Raw genomic sequence first — 16,832 nt, 5'->3', positions numbered from 1 at the left:
GGTCACCACCGGCATCGTTACTGCCGCCGAATCTGCCATTCCCCGTTCTTCTGGGTCCCCTCGGCGGAGGGCTGTGCCTTGGTGGTCGCCTGAGATCGCTGAAGCTATTAAAGATCGCCGGCGGGCGCTCCAGCGTCACAAGCGACATCCCTCCATCGACCACCTTATCGCCTTCAAACGGCTGCCTGCGCGGGCCCGCCTCCTTATCCGCCAAGGCAAGAAGGAGTGCTGGGAGCGGTATGTGTCTACCATTGGCCTCCATGTCACTCCATCGCAGGTCTGGGCGAAGATTCGACGCGTCTACGGCTATCGGACCCCTGCCAGCGTTCCTGCACTCTCACTGAATGGAGCAGTTTGTACAGACTCCGACGTTATTGCAAGTCGCTTGGCAGAGCATTTTGCTAGGAGTTCCGCTTCTGCAAATTACCCCCTGGCCTTCCGCTCCATTAAAGAGCGGGTGGAACGTCGGAGCCTTTCGTTTCGCACCCACCATCCAGAATCGTACAATGTTCCATTCAGTGAGTGGGAATTCCACAGTGCCCTTGCCGCTTGTCCTGATACCGCTCCTGGACCGGATAGCATCCACTGCCAGATGCTGAAACACCTCTCAGTGGACTGCCAGCGGCGGCTCCTCGACCTTTACAACCGTATTTGGGTCGAGGGTGAGTTTCCGTCGCAATGGCGGGCAAGTATCGTTGTCCCCATTCTGAAACCAGGCAAGAACCCTTTGGAGGTGGACAGCTACCGCCCCATTAGCCTCACCAACGTTCTTTGTAAGCTTCTCGAACGGATGGTGAGCCGGCGCTTGAATTGGGTACTGGAGTCTCGGGGCCTTCTGGCTCCGTCTCAGGGTGGGTTCCGGAAAGGCCGCTCCGCCGCCGACAATCTGGTGAGCCTGGAGTCGGCCATCCGTACTGCCTTTGCCCGCCGTCAGCACCTGGTCGCTGTCTTTTTCGACATGCGGAAGGCGTACGATACGACATGGCGTCATCACATCCTTTCTACGCTTCACGGATGGGGTCTTCGGGGCCCTCTGCCGATCTTTATCCGCAATTTCCTGTCGTATCGTACCTTCCGCGTGCAAGTCGCAGCCTCCTATAGTTCCTCCCACGTCCAGGAGAACGGTGTGCCACAGGGTTCTGTTTTAAGTGTCTGCCTGTTTTTAATAGCCATTAACGGGCTCGCTGCGGCCGTGGGAAATTCTGTCTCTGCTTCCCTGTATGCTGACGACTTCTGCCTTTATTACAGCTCTACTGGCATTGCAGCTGTTGAACGTCAGCTACAGGGTGCTATCCGCAAGGCGCAGTCTTGGGCTGTAGCACATGGATTCCAGTTTTCGGCAGCCAAGACCTGCGTTAGGCATTTCTGCTGGCGACGCACTGTCCACCCGGAGCCGCGGCTTTATCTTGCCGGCGAACTTCTTTCAGTGGTGGAATCACACAGGTTTTTGGGGGTGGTTTTCGATGCCCGGTTGACTTGGCTGCCTCATATCCGGCAGCTTAAACAGGCGTGTTGGCAGCATCTAAACGCTCTGAGATGCTTGAGCCACACCCGCTGGGGCGCCGACCGATCTACCCTGTTGCGGCTCTACCAGGCGTTAATCCAGTCCCGTCTGGATTATGGGAGCCTGGCTTATGGCTCAGCATCCCCCTCTGCGTTGCGGGTGCTGGACCCAATACTACACAGCGGGATCCGACTTGCCACTGGTGCCTTCCGCACCAGCCCTGTGGACAGCATACTTGTTGAGGCAGGTGTCCCTCCACTGCGGTTACGACGCCAACAATTACTGGCTGCTTATGCTGCCCATGTTTTTAGCTTGCCCGGGCATCCGAATTACCGTGTCCTGTTCCCGCAGTCTGTCGTCCATCTGCCAGACCGTCGGCCCCGGTCGGGTTGTCCGATCGCCGTACGCGTCAAGGAGCTACTCTGTGGGCTTGGGTTTTTCCCTGTTCCACCTCCATTCCGGGCACCTGTGCGTACACCCCCGTGGTGTGTTCCTCGCCCTTGCCTTCGGCTCGACTTGGCACAGGGCTCGAAGGACTCAGTCCCTCCAGAGGCCTTCCACCGCCGCTTTTATTCCATCCTGGCCACGTATCAGGGCTCTGGCATTGTTTACACCGACGGTTCGATGGTTGCTGGTCGTGTCGGGTATGCGCTAACTCTAGGGGACCATTCCGAACAATGGTCCTTGGCGGCTGGCTGCAGCGTTTACACTGCTGAGCTGGTCGGCATCTTTCGAGCCCTAGAGTATATCCGCTCCTGCTCAGGTGAGTCCTTCGTTATCTGTAGCGATTCCCTGAGCTGTTTACGAGCTCTTGACCAGTGTTTTCCTCGTTCTCGTCTGGTGATGGCTATCCATGAGTCCCTGCATACTCTTGCGCGTTGCGGCCGCTCTGTGGTCTTTGTGTGGACCCCCGGTCATGTCGGTATCCCGGGCAATGAACGTGTTGACCGCCTGGCGAAAGAGGCCACGAGACAACCGTCTCTGGCTGTTGGCCTCCCAGAGACTGATTTGCGGGCAGTCCTCCGCCGAAAAGATTTTGCGCTTTGGGATGCTGAATGGCGCGATCGGATCACGGCCAGTAAACTCCGTGCCATTAAGGAGACGACGACTGTGTGGCGGTCATCCATGTGAGCCAACCGCAGGGACTCAGTCGTCCTTTGTCGGCTCCGCATTGGCCACTCCCGGCTGACACACAGTTATTTACTGCGCCGGGAGGACCCTCCTGTATGTCGCTGCGGGGCGGCTTTGATAGTGGCCCACATTTTGTTGGCCTGCCCCCTTTTAGCTGTGGTCAGGCAGACATTTGCGCTGCCTGATACGCTGCCTGCCCTTTTATCTGATGACTCTGTTATGGCTGACTTACTTTTACGTTTTATTCGGGCAGGGGTTTTTTATTGTTTAATCTGAGTGTTTCTGTTTTATTTTATTGTTTTGTGTTGATTCTGGCATTTGGCCTACGGTTTTAAACTAAGTTTTTAAAGTGTTTTCGGTGGTTGGCTTTTCCTTTTTTTGTTCCTATGGTCGGCCACCCACCGTCACACTCCGTGTGATTTTATTTCGTTTTGTCTGGTCCTTGTCTATGTTTCTTTTATTCTGTGTCGTCTGTCTCCTATTCTGTTGAACATTTTTATTCTCTGTGGATATTTTTAGTATTTTGGAAAAAGGGACCGATGACCTCTTCAGTTTGGTCACTTTCATCCTTAAACCAACCAACCCACCCTTTCATCCCCCAACCCAACCGACCAACCAAGCTACGGGGGCCGTTATCAATACCCGGAAAACTGTTCTTTTACCGCTCACCGCTCGCGCACGTACCCTGCGTAGGGCCTGGTTTTGTGTACAGCAGCAGCATAAAGTGCTTGGGATCCTTTTATCTTCGAACCCACAGCAGATGCAAGCATTAAATTGGCGGCCTATGCTGCATCGGATTTGTGCTGTTGCCAAGATCTATGCGGTCCGGAATTTGGCCCTTCGGGAAAAGGTGCATTTGATAAATGTAAATATCTTGGCGAGAGCATGGTACCTTGCGCAGGTTCTCCAGGTACCCAAGCAGTTGGGGCGCGCCATCAAACAGGTGGTTTATTGGTTTTTATGGAGGGGGGAGATTTTTAAGGTATCGCATGCTGTCTGCACCTTGGGCCTGTCCGATGGCGGGTTGGGACTCGTTGATTTTTCCGCCAAATGTGCGGCCCTCTTTTGGAAGCGAATTACTGCTGTTATGCAGAAGGCGCCTTGCAGTCCCACCGCGGTTGTTTTTAATCGTTATCGTCCTCATTCTGAAGTGGCACCTGTTTCTGTGTTGCACATCCCGTTTTATCTTTCTTACGTGCGCCGCTACTTTCTCGATAATAGTTACCTGACGCTTTGTGACGTCTCCGCCCACACGGTTAGCGCTGTCTGCAATGCTATCCGCGGACCTCCTATTCGCTGCATGTGGGAGTATCGATTGCCACGCTGCAACTGGGTGGCAGTGTGGCACAACCTCGCCAATGAAGTTCTCCCGGCTTCCGTACACGCTGTGTGGTACAAGGTGGTGCATCGCACCTTCCCCACCAACTCCAAACTTCATTCCATTCATCTTATCCCGTCTGGAGTGTGTGACACGTATCCTGCCGACGATACTCTTGAAGACCGCTTTGCGTGTGACCGCTTCCGCCGTGTTCGGGACGTCGCAAGGGATATGATTCGTCTGATTCAGAGGGTGGACACTCGAACTGTTACTGTGGATGATGTATTAATTCCGCAGTGTGTCGTCTACCCCACCACCAAGCGAAATGCCACGGTGTGGATCCTTGGCCACACAGTTTTTGCTATATTCTCCCTCAAGTTGTATACCGATTTGGACTTTCTTACCTTTTTATGGACCCAACATACTCGGATTCAGACATCGCCACACTATCGGCGAAATTTTGCAAATTTTTGGCGGGTCGCACTAGCGCATGCTTTTGCACGATTTTCAGTACCTGCGTAACATGGCCGTTTATCTCTCATCCTTTTTCTTGCCCTTGAGCGACACAATATGCGTTAATGCGACTTCCTCAAATTTTTCTGGAACGACAATTGGCGAAACTTGATTACCGAACGAAAGCAGAAGTCTTTTCAGTTTTTTGTGGACGTTATTGCCGAACTTCTTGTTTGGCATGTGTGTCCGTATTCTTAGTTTTCCGTTTGTGGCGTGACGAGATTCTTTACTGCTGTTTTAGTTATAATTCCTGGTGGTGATTGTTTTGCGTTTTTCTTCATTTTTTTCATTCCTTTTATTTTGGAGCACTCCAAACATCTCGTCCCGTGCCTGTGCTCGACACCCTTGGACTTTTTGTCGGTGTGGAATTTCACACCGGTGATACGAATCATTATTGGGTTTACGGTCACTATGAGTGATGACGGGTGTGGGGGCGACACTGATGCCAGGCCTCAGAATAATTGACCCCTGCCCTCATTGCCGCCGCGTGCCTGCCACGCTCGTTGCCCGACCGTTTAAATTCGATACGGAAAAAAAAAAAATGGTGTGCGCTTTCCTCAAAGTTTCTTCCTGGATTCTACATTTCACGTACACGGTAACTACACCCCACCGTGTGTTTACGTGTGTTTGCGTGGATGCCCCGTCTCGTACCTTCTCGTTCGTTTTGAGTGCCGGTGTCTACCGGATTTTTTTCTCGTTTTACAACGTGAACTGGAGTTTTTCTTATTGGTGTTCAGCAATGACTTTTCTTTTCCGGTGGATGTATCGTCTTGGTTGCGTTTGAATGTTTTGTGTTCCCTTTGGACCGTCGTCACCGTCGGTTGATACGGCGAGAAGCCGTCTTTTCTTTTTATTTTTTGCGTATCAATGGGAGGCATTCTGAACTTTCGTTTTTCACACATTGGAGGACTATTTCCCTTTCGTTCCATGTCCAGGACGCCACAATGGCTAATTGCCACATGTGCTCCTCGCCGATGATGGCGATGATTGGCTGGTGTCCACCGTTTCACCTCGAGGGAGCCACCATTACCTTTTATAGCCATTGAAAAAAAAAATAATAAATAAAATACAATAAAAAAAGGTGCTGATGGCTCTATCTCATTTTTTCATTTTTACGTCGCTACCCCTGCCAGGCCTCTTTTCATGCTACCTTTTCGATGTGACAAAGATGTTTCCACAATGATTTAAAACTGTTGTAATATGCATAAGGTACGATATTAAGAAACTCAGTTTGAAGAAGAGTGTGCCAAGAAAGATTTCCAAAGTGTCTCTGGAAGTAACAAAACAGTATGAAACGGCGAAAATGTTACGGAATACGAGAGGGCTTATTGTTTTGAATGCTCTGTCGAACCGCCTGTGTCTTCTGTCCTTGTTTTCGCACCTTTCCACGGCATGGCACAGCGCTGCTCTAGGAGCTCCGAACGGCCGCCCACGGCGTCTCGGACACGCCGGTCAGGCCCGCGCCCGTCTCGCAGATGTTTCTCGTGCTTGTGCTGTCATATGGACCGCGACCCGAGCGGCAGCGAGCGGCTGTCGAGCAAAGTCGGGACAAGTCGGGACGGAAGGGGAGGGGACACGACAGGCGAGAAGGCACCGCGCAAATTACGCAAATATCTGGAAGCCCCCCCCCCCCTGCGGGTTCGGGGGCAAGAATAGGCCCACGGTATTCCTGCCTGTCGTAAGAGGCGACTAAAAGGAGTCTCAAATGTTTCGGCTTCATGTGATGGTCCCCTCTCGGGTTTGACCTCCATCTTTCTAAATTATTCCGAAGAGCGAGCCAATTGGGGAAGGGCGCCTTACATGGTGCATTGTATCCGTCGTGCATTGAGACCTTTAGCCGGCTTTTTCGTCGTTGCAATGGTGTCCCGCTCGTTTTCCATCTCTTAGACGAGGATACGTCCCTGGGTGCGATTCCCACGCTGCCCTCTGCAGTGTTTCTTTTAACTGCGACGACGACCTTGGACATTTTCGCACCTAAGATCCAGCACGGTAGCCAGTCCGTTGTTGTGGGCCGCCATGTACTCTGTTGGTTGTAGCCCCCTGACAACACAGGGATCGCTCTACTGATGCCTGCGCCGTTAACTCCCCACGTATGCCAAGGAGTAGATGCCCATCTCCCTGGGGCATCGGGACTCCCAGCAATGGCCATCCTGCCAGGTGGCCCTTGCTGTGGCTGTGTGGCGCCCGTGGGGAGGGCCCTTGGTCGGAGTAGGTGCCATCAGGGTGGATGACACGCGATGAAGCATGGCACATCTTCTCTCGCTGGTGGCCAGCCACCAGCAGTCTCTAAGCGTTCGAGGGCACGTTTTAAAGGTAACGTTTATGACCCCAAATCGTTCCCCTCCCTCGCCACACCATGGGAGGACCGAAAGGCATTGAATGACAGTGAGACGTATTCGCCCAGATATGTTGTCTGTACCAGAGCTGATGGGGAATCTTTTATATCCGTGAAGCCTCAGTTCTTTGTAGAGCGATTAGAGGACAAGTATGGGGAGGTGGAGGGCTTGTCCAAGATGCGGTCTGGATCGGTGTTGATAAAAACTGCATCCTCCGCCCAGTCGCGGGCCTTGCTCGCTTGTACTAAGCTGGGGGATGTCTCTGTCACTATCACGCCCCATAAAGGTCTGAATATGGTCCAGGGCATTATCTTCCACAGGGATCTCCTTTTACAGTCCGATGACGAGCTGCGCGCCAACTTGGAGCGCCGAGGTGTCCATTTCGTCCGGCGCGTCCACCGGGGTCCGAGGGATCGTCAAGTTGCCACCGGTGCCTTCATCTTGGCCTTCGAGGGTGACACGTTACCTGAGAAGGTCAAGGTGATGGTGTACCGTTGTGATGTCAAGCCATATATCCCTCCCCCGATGCGGTGCTTCAAGTGTTGGAAGTTTGGCCATATGTCTTCACGCTGTGCTTCTGACCTCGTCTGTCGCGATTGTGGTCGACCATCCCATCCTGATCATCCCTGTGCCCCGCCTCCAATCTGTGTGAACTGTGGTGCGCACTATCCACCTTGCTCGCCAGACTGTCCGATTCTGCAGAAGGAACGGAAGATCATGGAAATCAAGACTCTCGACCGCCTGACGTACACTGAGGCGAAGTGGAAATATGATCGGCTTCATCCAGTGCGCATGACAGCTTCTTATGCCGCAACTGTCACTCCTGCTACAGTTCCATCCGCTCCAGTCAGCTCTCAGTCGAAGTCCCACACCTGCCCCCTTGATGGTGGGGGGCACTAAACCCACTGTTGCTCCTGCTCCATCTACTTCAGGAGCAACACCCCCCCAACCATCGGGGACATCTGTTCCCCCTTCCCAGCCGGAGAAGCGTAAGACTTCTTCAGCTACTCTCGTAAGGAAGGGGTCCCTTGGGGACCTCCTTTCTCAAGTTCCGACTGGTACCAAGGCCGACAGCCGCAAGTGGCTTAAACAACCGCCGGTCCCTGGTCGTCGGGACACACGGTCGTCGTCTGTCCCTGAGACTGACCCAGTGCTGCCCTCCCAGCCTGAACCACCAAAGGCACAGCGCGAGAAGCAGAAGAAGAAGAACCTCCCCAAGGCTACCGAAACTGTGGTGGCACCCATTCCACCGCTTCCTATAAGCTCTGCGTCTGAGGATGAGGTGGAGATCCTGTCGTCTGCTGAGGACATGGATCTCACCAGTCCCTCGGACGCAATAGATGGCTGTTGTCCAGGTGGTGACTCAGTAGCAACAGGGGCCCAGGAGGCGTAATCTGCCTCCCCAGTCCCTTCACGCCTTTCCCATCCATGGCCAATACCATCCTCCAGTGGAACTGCAGCGGTTTCTTCCACCATCTAGCTGAGCTCCGCCAACTTATCAGCCTTCATCCTTTCCTTTGCATTGCTCTGCAGGAAACTTGGTTTCCAGCAATGCGAACCCCCGCCCTCCGTGGCTATCGGGGTTATTATAAGAACCGGGCAGCTTATGAAAGGGTGTCTGGTGGCGTCTGCATATATGTCCTTAACTCTCTTCACACCGAGTTTGTACCTCTACAAACAGCTTTAGAGGCTGTCGCTGTTTGGGTGTGGACGCCATAGGCTATTACCGTCTGCAGTATTTACCTTCCACCGGATGGTGCTGTCGCGCAGCATGTCCTGGCTGCTCTGATAGCCCAACTGCCGCCACCTTTCTTGTTGCTGGGCGATTTCAATGCCCACAACCCTCTATGGGGTGGGACTGTCTCCGATGTCCGCGGTCGTGCCGTGGAGCATTTGTTGGCTCAGCTCGACCTTAGCCTCTTGAACACCGGTGCTCCCACGCATTTCAGTGTGGCCCATGGCTCGTTCTCGGCCATCGATCTCTGTCTTTGCACCCCCGGACTTGTCCCATCCCTCCACTGGAGAGTGCATCCTCACCTGTGTGGTAGTGACCATTTTCCCATCTATTTGTCACTGCCCCAGTGTCATTCTTCTGGGCGCCTGCCCCGCTGGGCTCTCCACAGGGCTGACTGGCCGAGTTTTACTTCCGCGGCAACCGTTGAATCTCCCCCACAGGGTGACATTGACGAGGTGGTCTGTGTCTTAACCACGTCAATCATTTCGGCGGCCGAGGCTGCCATCCCCCGCTCTTCTGGACTCCCTCGGAGGAAGGCTGTACCCTGGTGGTCGCCGGAGATTGCTGAGGCTATTCGCGACCGTAGGCGGGCCCTCCAGCGTCATAGGCGGCACCCGTCTCTAGAGACCCTCATCACCTTTAAGAGGCTCCGTGCCTTCGCCCGTCGTCTTATTACACGGCGTAAGCAGGAATGCTGGGAGCGGTATGTCCCATCCTTGGGCTCCCGTGTCTCCCCCTCGCTCGTGTGGTCCCGGATACGGCGAATTTATGGACACCAGACCCCTATGGGTGTCCCTGGGATCTCCTTGGACGGCGCTGTCTGCACGGACGCTGCCGCCATTGCTGAACACCTTGCTGCCCACTTTGCTAAGAGCTCTGCGACTGCAACTTATCCCCCGCCTTTCGCTCTCTCAAGGAGCGAGCCGAGCAGACGCTGTTATCGTTCTGCACGCGTCGTTCTGAAACATACAATGCTCCTTTCAGCGAGAGGGAATTCCTCGCTGCCCTCGCCGATTGCCCTGATACAGCACCAGGACCGGACTGCATCCACGCACAGATGCTGAAGCATCTCTCCAGGGACTGCCAGAGACACATCCTCACCATCTTCAACCGCATTTGGAGCGAGGGCGTGTTCCCGTCGCAATGGCGAGAGGGTGTTATTGTCCCCATCTTGAAGCCCGGTGCGGACCCACTGGCGGTGGACAGCTATCGTCCCATTACCCTCACCAACGTTTTGTGCAAATTGCTCGAACGTATGGTGGGGCGGCGTTTGTGTTGGGTCCTTGAGTCGCGCGGTCTCCTCGCTCCATCCCAGGGTGGCTTCCGCCGGGGCCGGTCTGCAGCGGACAATTTGGTGCGGCTGGAATCTGCTGTCCGTACGGCCTTTGCCCGACGTCAGCATCTCGTTGCTGTATTTTTCGATCTGCGGAAGGCGTATGACACCACATGGCGGCATCATATCCTCGCCACGTTGCATGAGTGGGGTCTTCGTGGTCGGCTCCCGGCTTTTCTTCAAAGCTTTTTATTGCGCCGCTCTTTCCGGGTGCCAGTCGGTGCCACCTCTAGTTCCTCTTATATACAGGAAAATGGGGTCCCGCAGGGCTCGGTGTTGAGCGTCTCCTTATTTCTAGTGACCATTAATGGTCTGGCTGCAGCAGTGGGGTCGCTGGTGTCTCCTTCTTTGTATGCCGACGACTTCTGCATCTCATTTAGCTCCACGACTATGGGAGTCGCCGAACACAGGCTGCAAGTCGCCGTTCGCAAGGCAGTATCATGGGCTCTGACTCATGGTTTTCAGTTTTCTGCTGCCAAGACTCGAGTTATGCACTTCTGCAGGCGTCGGACGGTCCACCCTCATCCTGCACTTTATCTCGACGGCCACCTACTTGACGTGGTGGACACTTGCCGCTTCTTGGGACTCGTGTTTGATGCCCGGCTCACATGGGTTCCTCATGTTACTCAGCTGAAGCAAAAATGCTGGCGGCACCTCAACGCCCTCCGCTGCCTTAGCCACACGTCTTGGGGTGCAGATCGCTGCACGTTGCTGCAATTGTACAGAGCCCTTGTGCAGTCCCGGCTTGATTATGGGAGCCTGGCCTATGGGTCTGCGTCACCCTCAGTGTTGCAGTTGTTAGACCCCATACACCACTGTGGGGTTCGGCTTGCAACTGGCGCTTTTCGCACCAGCCCCGTGGATAGTCTACTGGTCGAGGCCGGGGTTCCCCCGCTGCGGATTCGCCGCCATCGTCTGCTCGCCGACTGTGCTATCCACGTGCATTGCTCGCCAGGCCATCCCAATCGTCGCCTGCTATTCCCTGCCATGGTCCTCCATCTGCCCGACCGGCGACCTGGGTCTAGGCTTTCCGTAGCTGTCCGTGTCCAGTCCCTGCTGTCAGAACTGGGGTCGTTCCCTCTTCTGCCTCCCTTTCGGGTCCGTACACCTACGCCTCCCCGGTGTTTGTCCTGGCCGTCCGTCCGTCTGGATTTGGCACAGGGACCTAAGGACTCGATTCCGCCTGTGGCCCTCCGTCGCCGTTTTCTTGCGCTCCTCGCATCATTTCCGGGCTGTGAGCCTGTCTACACTGATGGTTCCCTGGTTGATGGTCGCACTGCCTACGCTTTTGCTCACGCTGCCCATGTTGAGCAACGCTCCTTGCCGGCTGGCTGCAGTATTTTTACTGCAGAGCTGGTGGCCATCTTGCGCGCTCTTGAGCATATGCGTTTCTGCTCAGGTAGGTCCGTCGTCATCTGCAGTGACTCCCTGAGCAGCCTTCAGGCCATCGACCGCTGCTATCCCTATTCTCCTCTGGTGTCCTCTATTCAGGAGTCTGTTTCCGCCATTGCCCGCTCTGGTCGTTCGGTGGTCTTGGTTTGGACGCCAGGTCATGTTGGCATCCCAGGGAACGCACGTGTTGACAGGCTGGCCAAAGGGGCGATCTACGCCCCAGCTTTGGAGATCGGCCTCACAGCTCGCGACCTGCAGCTGGTGTTGCGCCGTAAGGTGCTTGGGGTGTGGTCTGTTGAGTGGCATGGCATGACAGCCCAGAATAAACTGTGGGCTGTCAAGGAGACGACCGATGTGTGGCGCTCCTCCCTGCGGTCTTCTCGCAGGGACTCTCATCCTGTGTCGGCCATACATACCTGACGCACGGCCATCTTTTGCGTCAGGAGGATCCCCCCCTGTGTCGGCGTGGGTCCCGGCTGACAGTCGCCCACGTTTTATTGGAGTGTCCCCGACTGCGCACCCTTCGGCAGTCTTTTAATCTCCCGGGCACCTTGCCTTTGATTTTATGCGACGATGCCTACATGGCTGACAGTGTTTTACATTTTATCCGTGCTAGTCCTTTTTATGGTTCCATTTAGAGTGGTCCTGCACCTTTCCCTTTGTGTGTCTCTTGTCCTCGAGTCTCTCATATTTGGTTGCAGCTTTTAGTGTGTAGTCGGTTGGTTGACTCTTTCCCTTTTTTGTTGTCGTGGTCAGTCAACCAGTCTCCGGCCATCTTCTTTTCTTCTGTTTCTTTCTGTCTGGTGTTCATCTGTCCTCTTCGTGTCTGTCGTATTCGTTACCGCATTTGTGTTCTTTTAGGGCCTGGGGGGGAGTATCCTTCCTCTTGGGGTTTTATCTGCTCCGTGCCTTAATGTCTCGCCTGTTTTTGGAATGGGGGACTGATGACCTTAGCTGTTTAGTCCCCCTTAAACATGCTAACCACCACCACCACCACCACCACCATCTATCGACGGTTTCTTACTACCGATTAATATTCATGTCTACCTTGCTGTTTTGTTGTTGTTGTGACGTTTGGTAATGTGTCAGCGCTGTTGTCAGTTTGGCGTCATTTTTCACGCATTCTACAACTGACATTGGAATGCCATGTTTGTCGCGTGTTTCCTCCGTCTTTACAGAAGGATTGTACACTCACGTCGGATTATGTGGTGTTAGATGTCATTTCACGCAGTTGTTGTGTTCCACTGTGTTCGGTCTCCGCTGCGCGCATGTTCAGCACGCAACCCGGTGCATGTTTTTCTGTATCCATTGTGTTACTTTCTTATGCGTGACTATGTCCTATCCGTTGCAATTATCAGATGGCTCTTGCTTTTGATGCGGGGTTTTTGTTTGCCGTTTTTTTTTGTGCAACTTCCTGCAGGTTTGCAACTTTTAGAATGGCGTAATTCCGGCCACAGTTCTGTCATGTTTTTTTTACAAGTTGTTCTACTGTGCTCCTTACGGAGTGGGTATGTGGTATCTGCCCACTTGTGTTTTTACGTTTTATTTTTTATTATGCATGTTGTCTCTTTCCACTTTTACATTTTTACATGTTGACTTCCATTTGTATCCTCATGATACGGATATTGTTTTGTGTCCTTTCCTACCATGTTACGTGATGTTTTTCTCTGCTCTCCACCTCTAGACCGATGAGTTTATTTTCGATCTTCATGTTGAATGTTAATACCGTCACGGCTGCGTATAAAGTTTTAATATTTACTGACCTCATAAAATTTGGCCGTTATGAGGTTGTTCTTCTTCAGAAGGTGGCCGGTAGAGTTTTTAGTGATATTCGTGGCTATGGTGTTATTTACAATGTGGACCGTGATTCTACGTGTGGCACTGCCATGTTGTATAAAGACTCGTTCGAGCCACAAGATGTTCAGATGATGCCTAACGGCCGTGCTATTGCGTGTACGATAAGAGGAGTCCGTGTTGTAAATATCTATGCGGCGTCGGGCACGGACAAGCGGCGTGACCGGTCGCGTTTTTTTAGCTGCCTTGGCCGTATTTATGTTTCTCGCGCCCTCAAGGATGCTCTCCGTCGTGTTGACGTGCTCCCCGTGGCGTTCAGTGATGACTGTGGCTACGTCTGTGATGTGCGGCTGCAGGGTGGAGCTGCGGATCCTGTCCCGCGGGTTTGAAAGCTAAATGTCACTCACTTGCCGAAGGACGGTTTCCGACTGACTATTACGGCTGTGTGGGAATCTTGCGTTCAAAAAGTTGGAAATTACCCCTCGACGCTTGATTGGTGGTTGGCATTAGCTACGCCTCAGCTAAGTCGTGCCGCGCAAGCATTCAGTCGTGAGGAGTCGTACTGGAGGAACCGTACGCTCGACTTTTACCAGCAGTGTCTCAGGGATGCTTTCGACGCCCCTATTGGCCAATATGGTAACCTCCGTCTGCGGCTCAATCGCATTAAAAGCAATATTCTAGGTTGTTGTTGTTGTTGTGGTCTTCAGTCCTGAGACTGGTTTGATGCAGCTCTCCATGCTACTCTATCCTGTGCAAGGTTCTTCATCTCCCAGTACCTACTGCAACCTACATCCTTCTGAATCTGCTTAGTGTATTCATCTCTTGGTCTCCCCCTACGATTTTTACCCTCCACGCTGCCCTCCAATACTAAATTGGTGATCCCTTGATGCCTCAGAACATGTCCTACCAACCGATCCCTTCTTCTGGTCAAGTTGTGCCACAAACTTCTCTTCTCCCCAATACTATTCAATACTTCCTCATTAGTTATGTGATCTACCCATCTAATCTTCAGCATTCTTCTGTAGCACCACATTTCGAAAGCTTCTATTCTCTTCTTGTCCAAACTATTTACCGTCCATGTTTCACTTCCATACATGGCTACACTCCATACAAATACTTTCAGAAATGACTTCCTGACTCTTAAATCTATACTCGATGTTAACAAATTTCTCTTCTTCAGAAACGCTTTCCTTGCCATTGCTAGTCTACATTTTATATCCTCTCTACTTCGACCATCATCAGTTATTTTGCTCCCCAAATAGCAAAACTCCTTTACTACTTTAACTGTCTCATTTCCTAATCTAATACCCTCAACATCACCCGACTTAATTCGACTACATTCCATTATCCTCGTTTTTGCTTTTGTTGTTCATCTTATATACTCCCTTCAAGACACCATCCATTCCGTTCAACTGCTCTTCCAAGTCCTTTGCTGTCTCTGACAGAATTACAATGTCATCGGCGAACCTCAACGTTTTTATTTCTTCTCCCTGGACTTTAATACCTACTCCGAATTTTTCTTTTGTTTCCCTTACTGCTTGCTTCTGGCTATTCATCGCGAAAGGGCGAAAGGTTACATAGTCCGTAGTCGTTTTGCGGACACCGTTGCTGAGGAGCATCCGACGACTTTTTATTTGACGAAGGAGCGACGCTTGGCGCCTACGAAACGTGTTCGGAGTTTGTTAACGGATGATGGCGATGGCCTCAGTAGCAGACGGGATATGGTTGCTCACGTCACCGCTTATTATTCCGCGTTGTTTTCAAACTATGATGGTGATGGCATCGCCACTGCCGCCTGTCTAGACGAGCTGCGTTGTTTCTTACCAGACGACGATCGCGCCGACTTAACTGCAGCGTTGTTGCCACACGATGTTTTTTTGGTATTGAAGGCGTGTCCCAAAGGGAAGTCTCCAGGGCCCGACGGTTTACCGACGGAATTTTATCTCGCCGTCTGGGACATTATTCGGGGCATGTTCACTCCATTGATTAACGAAGTCCTTCGTGGTGTGGCAGTACCCAGCCGTTTTATGGACGGCAGGGTGGTGCTTATTCCTAAGAAGGAAGGATTGTCGCGTCCAAGACCTGCGGCCTGTCACCTTATTAAATGCCGACTATAAGATCGTTGCGAGGTGCGTGGCTGACAAGTTGAAATCTGTCATGGATAAGGTTATTGCTGCTCCTCAGTCGTGTGGAGTCCGGCGTCGTAACATCTTTACTGCGGCTTCTGCATACAGGGACGTTGTCTGTTCAGCAGCGGCTCCTGGTTCCTCCGCAGGAATCTTATCCATTGACTTCGCCAACGCCTTTGATCGTGTCAGCCACGACTGCCTCCTTCAGGTCATGTCGCGCATGGGTTTTGGTCTCCAATTTCTGGAAGTGGTCCGCAACTTACTTACGGGAGCTCGGTCGGTCGTCATCGTAAATGGCTGGCCGACCGTGCCTCTTCCGATACGTCGTTCTGTTCGACAAGGCTGTCCGTTGTCAATGTTTTACTTTGTACTCGCCATCGATCCACTGCTGCGAGCTCTCGACCGTACACTCCATGAGGTACACATCGGCAATGTGTCGTTGCGATGTTCAGCTTATGCTGATGATGTGGGTGTTTTTGTGGCGCATACGGCGGATATCGATGCAACTCGAGTGTTACTGGACTGTTACGAACAGGCTTCTGGTGCCCGGATAAATGCACGGAAAACTGGGGTCGACAGAAGCGTCCGATCCCACGCGTCTGCTTTGACCCGTGACGTAAGGGTGTTGTCGTGTGTGACGTCATGATGACGCGGAGTTTGGTTTGAGTGTGGCTGTCTCCAGTTCTGTTTTATCTTATTTTGTTTACTTTTCAGATCTGTTCGTTCTATCTCGTGAGATTTTTTTTAAATTTAAAAACGCTTATTACTTATTTTAATTATCTGTTTCCTCGAATTTCTGTTTTACTTTAGTATATTTATCTTTCTGATCTGTTCGTTCTATCCCGTGAGATTTTTTTTTTAAAAAAGACAAACACTAATCAGCTACTGAAGCATCTTTATCTTCTATGGGTTGCAGGGGTTACGACCCCTGGGGAGGTGGGTGGGTATTCATGCATGGCTGTCTTCACTTACACATTTTAGCTACGCAAGGTGTCTAAATTTGTTTATATTTAGTTTACCCCCCCCCATCCCCCCACCCAAAACACCCCATTTCCCGCGCTTGTCCCGTTAGTGTCATTAGGCTTCTTGTGGAAAGTATGTGTGTTTGTTTTTGTTTCCGCCATATTTGTGACGTCATGGGTCAAAGCAGACGGGCGGGATCGGACGCTTCCGTATTTACGAAAACTGTGCTCCTTCCACTGGGGTTGCACGGTGTTGACGACCGAAGGCCGTGGTTCCGCGTTGTTTACACCATATCAGTTTGGGTCTCGATGTTACTGCGTCGCCGAAGAACATGCAGGCTCGGAACTGGCGCTCACTTTATGAAAGGTCCCCTTTTGAACATTTATACAAGACTGTGCTTAAACTGACACCCAATATTTTTTAGCGCAACGCAATCTGACTTTCAGAAATCCCTACAAAGGAATGGCCCTGACTAACATTAACCTGTACCTTTCACAAATCACTTACCTCACAAAAATCTTCGTTACTCAAGCTACTGCAATACAGCGAGCGCCACTACCGCCAGCTAAATAAAAGATTCAAACTACGGACGGCACTAACTACTAGTAGGCATAGTCAGCAATTGAAAGATGATAACAGAGAACAAAGTTTTGGTGTAACAAGAATTTGCATATTCAGAAAACG

Source organism: Schistocerca cancellata, chromosome 5 (genome assembly GCF_023864275.1).
Source record: "Schistocerca cancellata isolate TAMUIC-IGC-003103 chromosome 5, iqSchCanc2.1, whole genome shotgun sequence".
Classification (NCBI taxonomy): Eukaryota; Metazoa; Arthropoda; class Insecta; order Orthoptera; family Acrididae; genus Schistocerca; species Schistocerca cancellata.
Note: the sequence above shows the minus strand (reverse complement) of the source record.